This window comes from Diachasma alloeum, unplaced genomic scaffold, assembly GCF_001412515.2.
Source record: "Diachasma alloeum isolate Michigan unplaced genomic scaffold, Dall2.0 Dall_scaffold_00186, whole genome shotgun sequence".
Taxonomy (NCBI): Eukaryota; Metazoa; Arthropoda; class Insecta; order Hymenoptera; family Braconidae; genus Diachasma; species Diachasma alloeum.
The window spans coordinates 914,359-919,793 of NW_021680352.1; the positions used below are offsets into that span (position 1 = coordinate 914,359).

The window sequence follows — 5,435 nt, forward strand, 5'->3', positions numbered from 1 at the left end:
AAAAAAAAAAAAAAAAAAAAAAAATGTCGGAGGTTGGATTTGAACCCACGACCCTCGGGTTACCAGTCTGAACGTTTAAACACATGGCTAACCACAGGGGAAATTTCGGTCGAGTCGAGTCTTTGATGACTCTCATAAGTGCTTTTGAATTCTCGTAAAAGCTTCTCCAGAAATTTCAAATTCCTTGCAATATTTAAAGCAAAATATTATTAAAGGGGTATGTGAGCCCTCATCTTTGTCAGGAAAAGCGTTTTAAAAACTTGAAATTTCACTTCAATGACTTAGAACTATTTTCCACAATGTCTTTTGAATTAAATGAAATTCCTTGAAATCTGTCGGAATCTCAAACGATTTATCAGAGTCCTTGAAATATTGTGATTACTCTCCTCGAATATTCTGAAAATTTTTCACCCCTTTGTGGTTTCCAATGGCGGTGAGTCCTCCATCAACACCGTAAACTCAATTAATCGTACTAAAAGCCCTCGGTTCCAACAAACTCCATTCGAAACTCGTGTATAACGTCAAAGTTTCGTTATCGTTTTCACCGAGTATCTCAGGCAAACAATGGGAAAATGAGGTTTAACATCGCGTGTCAACTCGCACATTCGTGAAAATGAAAAATTAAATGATACATCACAAACGGCCAAACACACTCCATACGCCAATTAATTACATGTTATCGCCATTTCAGTACAACAATGCATAATCGTAATGAATTATCGTTTCTTAATACTTGAGTACAATTAATTTTAATGTGATCGTGCTTCATTAATAATGATTTTAGTCTCGCAGGGAGCATTGAAAAACGCAGTATTCTTCATTGACTTACAAAGATTAGAAATCTTTTCATCTTTAGGAGAAAAATCACGAGAGGTTTCGTTTTATTTTAATTGTTAAGGCAATGCCGTGGTGCAAATTTTATTTCCAAAGTAGTCGCTTTACCCCGCAATTTATTTAATTAGATCTCGATTATTATTATTTTTTCTCTTTCGTTGATTTTATTTTTTATTTGCATGTACTTAGGGTGGATCGTGTGTCGTGGGAAAGTCAGTTATAATGATTGAAATGTATTATTTTTGGGATAACGAACGTGGGGAAAGGATAATGCAAATGTACCTGCTTCGATGATCGTTCGAATGACTTAATCGTCCGGTCGTTAAATTCTGTCTCTGTCTACAATCGCGATTGTATCTATTGATTTATATTTAAATATGAATTTATCTGGAGAATCTATATGAAATATATTGTATAAATAATAGGTAAATGGGGGGGGGGTGGAGTGTTGAGGGGGATAGAATGAATAATATATGGTTAATCGATGAATGTTACGGGAAAATTGTGAAATTTTCAGTGTCTTCAGTGTAACTAGATAGAATAATTTGGCATTCGGCGATGGAACTCGGTGCAGAGTTGCAGATTCTTTCAGTTTTAGTTGAGATCTGAGGGGGGGATAGATAAATTTTTTAATATATTTGAATACAAAATATGCGAATGTATATTTTTTACTTTTTCAAGGATGTGATTATGAGGAATTGCATTGTTTCTGGGTTTTTTTGAGTTATCGGTCCACCAGGCAGAAGTCAATGTCGAAAAATCGGTGAAAGTTGGATTGAGCCACGCGGACATGCTCTCTAATTCCAATTTGATTGGCATCTAGAGGTCGGAAATATTTCGACGGAGGAAAATGAAGGGTTTATTATCGCACAATAATCCAAGATCTCGGGGACGTGGGGACTGTACTGTTTAATTTATTTATCTGCATAATGAAGTTTTTGGTTTAAGAGTGAGAGGAGGGACTCTGGGGGAGCGGAGTCTGAGGGGGAAACGATGTCTGTGCATTCCTAACGAGTGTTGAGTGGTGTGGAGATGGAAAACCAAGTGTACCGAAGAAAATAAATCTATTATTACTGTAGAGTGGATTACGCAGTCTTTTTATTTACACATTTCTATGGAGTTATTCTTGAGTGAAGTAAAATAGACTTTCTTTGATGGTCTGTGTCTCCTGAACTAATGATGCGATTTGCGTGACTCAAAATTCATTTTCAAGCCTGAAAAATGATCTTGAGAATGAATGAAAATTGGGGAATTTCACGGTTTTCAATCCCATGAAATTCCATAAAATCGGTTGAATTTCGAAGAAAGTTGGGCTTCTCTTTGATCGTGAATATCGCCGAGGTGAATGATGCCATTTCGATGAGTCAGAGCTCATTTTCAGGCTTGAAAAAAAAACTTTAAAATGAAAAAAAAATTGCAATTTTTCGATCAGCCGATCTCGAGTTATCGGTGGATTTTAAGCTCCTCATTAAATCAGTGGTGGGCTGGATAATCCGCATACCAGCTGTACGCCCCATTAACACCAGTTTGTGCCCCAAAATCCACGTAATCGAGTATTTGGGAGGCCGATCGCTCGATCCTGGGCACTTGGCTCTCAGTTTCCTGCGGACTCGGCAACAGGTAAGCCTCGGTGTGACGCGGATAGCGCGGAGCTGGGGGTAGAATTGAATTCACCTCAATAACATCGATCCCATCAATGGGTATGGCGATGTATCTCGTCCCGGCGGCTGCCATGGAGACACCAATGAGGAATACGAGGGCGCACTGCAATTGAAATTCAGTTTTATTGTTCCAGTTTCTCCGCTACTCGGTTTTCCTTAATATAAAAGATGAATGAATCGGGTCAAGGGGATTTGGTGCACCAGCTGAATGTCGGGATGACAGACCGAGTGGCGCCTCGAGGGTGCTTTAAAATAGTTTATGGATTTCTTTTTATTATGTTGAGAGAATCCGAATTTGCAATCCTCCGATTTTTCACTGGAATTGATGTCTCGGTGGTTCTGACGATTTCCCAATTTTTTTGAGATTCTATTCTATTTTGTTTAAATGTGGTGAGTGTTATTAATTTAAAATTCTCATTCGTAAAAATAATATTTCGATCTATAAAACTTCCAGAGCTCAGCAGGAAAAATTAACTTTTCACTCGAGTTCTTTTCCGATTTTTTTCGTGAAAATTCCCAACAGACAGACCGAGTGACGCCTCGAGGGTGCTTTAAAATAGTTTATGGATTTTTTTTATTATGTTGAGAGAATCGATTTTTTAAAGATTTTTTTTGAGAAACCGATTTTTTTGAGATTCTATTCTATTTTGTTTAAATGTGGTGAGTGTTATTAATTTAAAATTCTCATTCGCAAAAATTATATTTCGATCTATAAAACTTCCAGAGCTCAGCAGGAAAAATTACTTTTTCACTCGAGTTCTTTTCCGATTTTTTTCGTAAAAATTCCCAACAGACAGACCGAGTGGCGCCTCGAGGGTGCTTTAAAATAGTTTATGGATTTTTTTTATTATGTTGAGAGAATCGATTTTTTAAAGATTTTTTTTGAGAAACCGATTTTTTTGAGATTCTATTCTATTTTGTTTAAATGTGGTGAGTGTTATTAATTTAAAATTCTCATTCGCAAAAATTATATTTCGATCTATAAAACTTCCAGAGCTCAGCAGGAAAAATTACTTTTTCACTCGAGTTCTTTTCCGATTTTTTTCGTAAAAATTCCCAACAGACAGACCGAGTGGCGCCTCGAGGGTGCTTTAAAATAGTTTATGGATTTCTTTTTATTATGTTGAGAGAATCCGAATTTGCAATCCTCCGATTTTTCACTGGAATTGATGTCTCGGTGGTTCTGACGATTTCCCAATTTTTTTGAGATTCTATTCTATTTTGTTTAAATGTGGTGAGTGTTATTAATTTAAAATTCTCATTGGCAAAAATACTATTTCGATCTATAAAACTTCCAGAGCTCAGCAGGAAAAACTAATTTTTTACTCCAGTTTTTTTCCGATTTTTTTCGTAAAAATTCCCAACAGACAGACCGAGTGGCGCCTCGAGGGTGCTTTAAAATAGTTTATGGATTTCTTTTTATTATGTTGAGAGAATCCGAATTTTCAATCCTCCGATTTTTCACTGGAATTGATGTCTCGTTGGTCCTGACCATTTCCCGATTTTTTTGAGATTCTATTCTATTTTGTTTAAATGTGGTGAGTGTTATTAATTTAAAATTCTCATTCGCAAAAATAATATTTCGATCTATAAAACTTCCAGAGCTCAACAGGAAAAATTAATTTTCACTCCAGATTTTATCCGATTTTTTTCGTAAAAATTCCCAAAAGAGAATTTCTCATCACTTTTTGTCCCATAATTTTTGTCTCAACCTTTTTACCTTAACAAATTCATATTTCTATGCATAATTGGGTCTTCCCACTCGTTAACACGAATTAATTATTCATGAAACCGATAAAACCAAAATTTACAACGACTTCTACGGTTTTACCCGACCCCCTCACGTGTGTGAAATTGGAGACGGGTCGATTCTAATTGACCAATCAACAAACTCTATCTAATAAACTTGGGTACACTGGCGCAGTTGATGCGGATGGGCCAATTAAAGGCGCGCTGATGAATTAATTACGTCACGTGTTCCATTCGCCGAAATATTCCCAATTTTTCCCTCGATAAATCCCATTCAACCCGCGGATCGGCGTATTTACCGAGTTATTCATGTCAAAAACAGTTGTTGCTCTGGGATTACGGTTGAACTGAATTGTCCGGGAATCGGGGAGGCTGATTTTATAAGCCGTCTCGCATCGATGACACCCGCTTTCACGTATTCGTCACTGATTGTTTTACTCATTTTTCGGAGAGCCGCAAGAAATTAAGGAAAAATGATAATGAGAGGGATAAAACGTGCCTAATCCACTTCCAGGGGATTTGCAGGCCTCCGAGGATTGCGGACAATCGAGTGGGCCGAGACTTCCGATCACGTTTTTTGTGGGTTTTTATATTATTGCTGATGTGGCGGTGGCTGCGGCCGTCAGTGTGGGGGAAAGTGTTTTAGGGTCAACCAACTTTCCAGCGTTTTACTTTCAATTTTGTGGGGAGATTACTGAACATTTTCCACTGTAATAGTACCAAAAGTCCTCCACAACCCTGATAATAACAGGCACCACCATTCAACTGCTAGCCATATCAACCTAATGATCGGTAATGCACGAAAATCAAGAAAAGAATTTTGACTTGTGAGATGATCTTAAGGGTGCCAAGTGAATTTGAAAAAAGATTCAAAAAAAATTTTTCTTTCCCTCCATCATTGGAGAAATATGTATTCATCCATCCGACGAAATTTCAAACCCGCAACCGGAACTAGACATCGAGAAAATAAATGCGGAAAATCCTCTATTTCGCGTGACGAACCTCGAGAAAGCATGGGATCAAATGGGTACGGCGGGTTGAAATATCTCTCTTATTCACCCCGGTACCCCATTGTTTTTTGTCGCCATCACATTGAACACATCATTCCCCATATCTTCAAATTTTTTCAAATTTTTCTTGAGATCCTAGGGGGTTGGAACGTTCAATTTAATCAAAACTCCATAAGAGGCC

General features: G+C 37.4%; 1 protein-coding gene across 1 annotated transcript in view; it reads left to right on the top strand.

The window, feature by feature from the left end:
• LOC107048324 overlaps positions 1-1,919 on the top strand; it is a 12,195-nt gene extending 10,276 nt beyond the window's left edge. Inside the window, exon 9 of the transcript XR_001461675.2 lies at positions 1,783-1,919. The gene's annotated coding sequence lies outside the window, so the exon portion shown is untranslated. The remainder of the gene's footprint in view (positions 1-1,782) is intronic.
• The last annotated feature ends 3,516 nt before the right edge of the window (positions 1,920-5,435 follow it).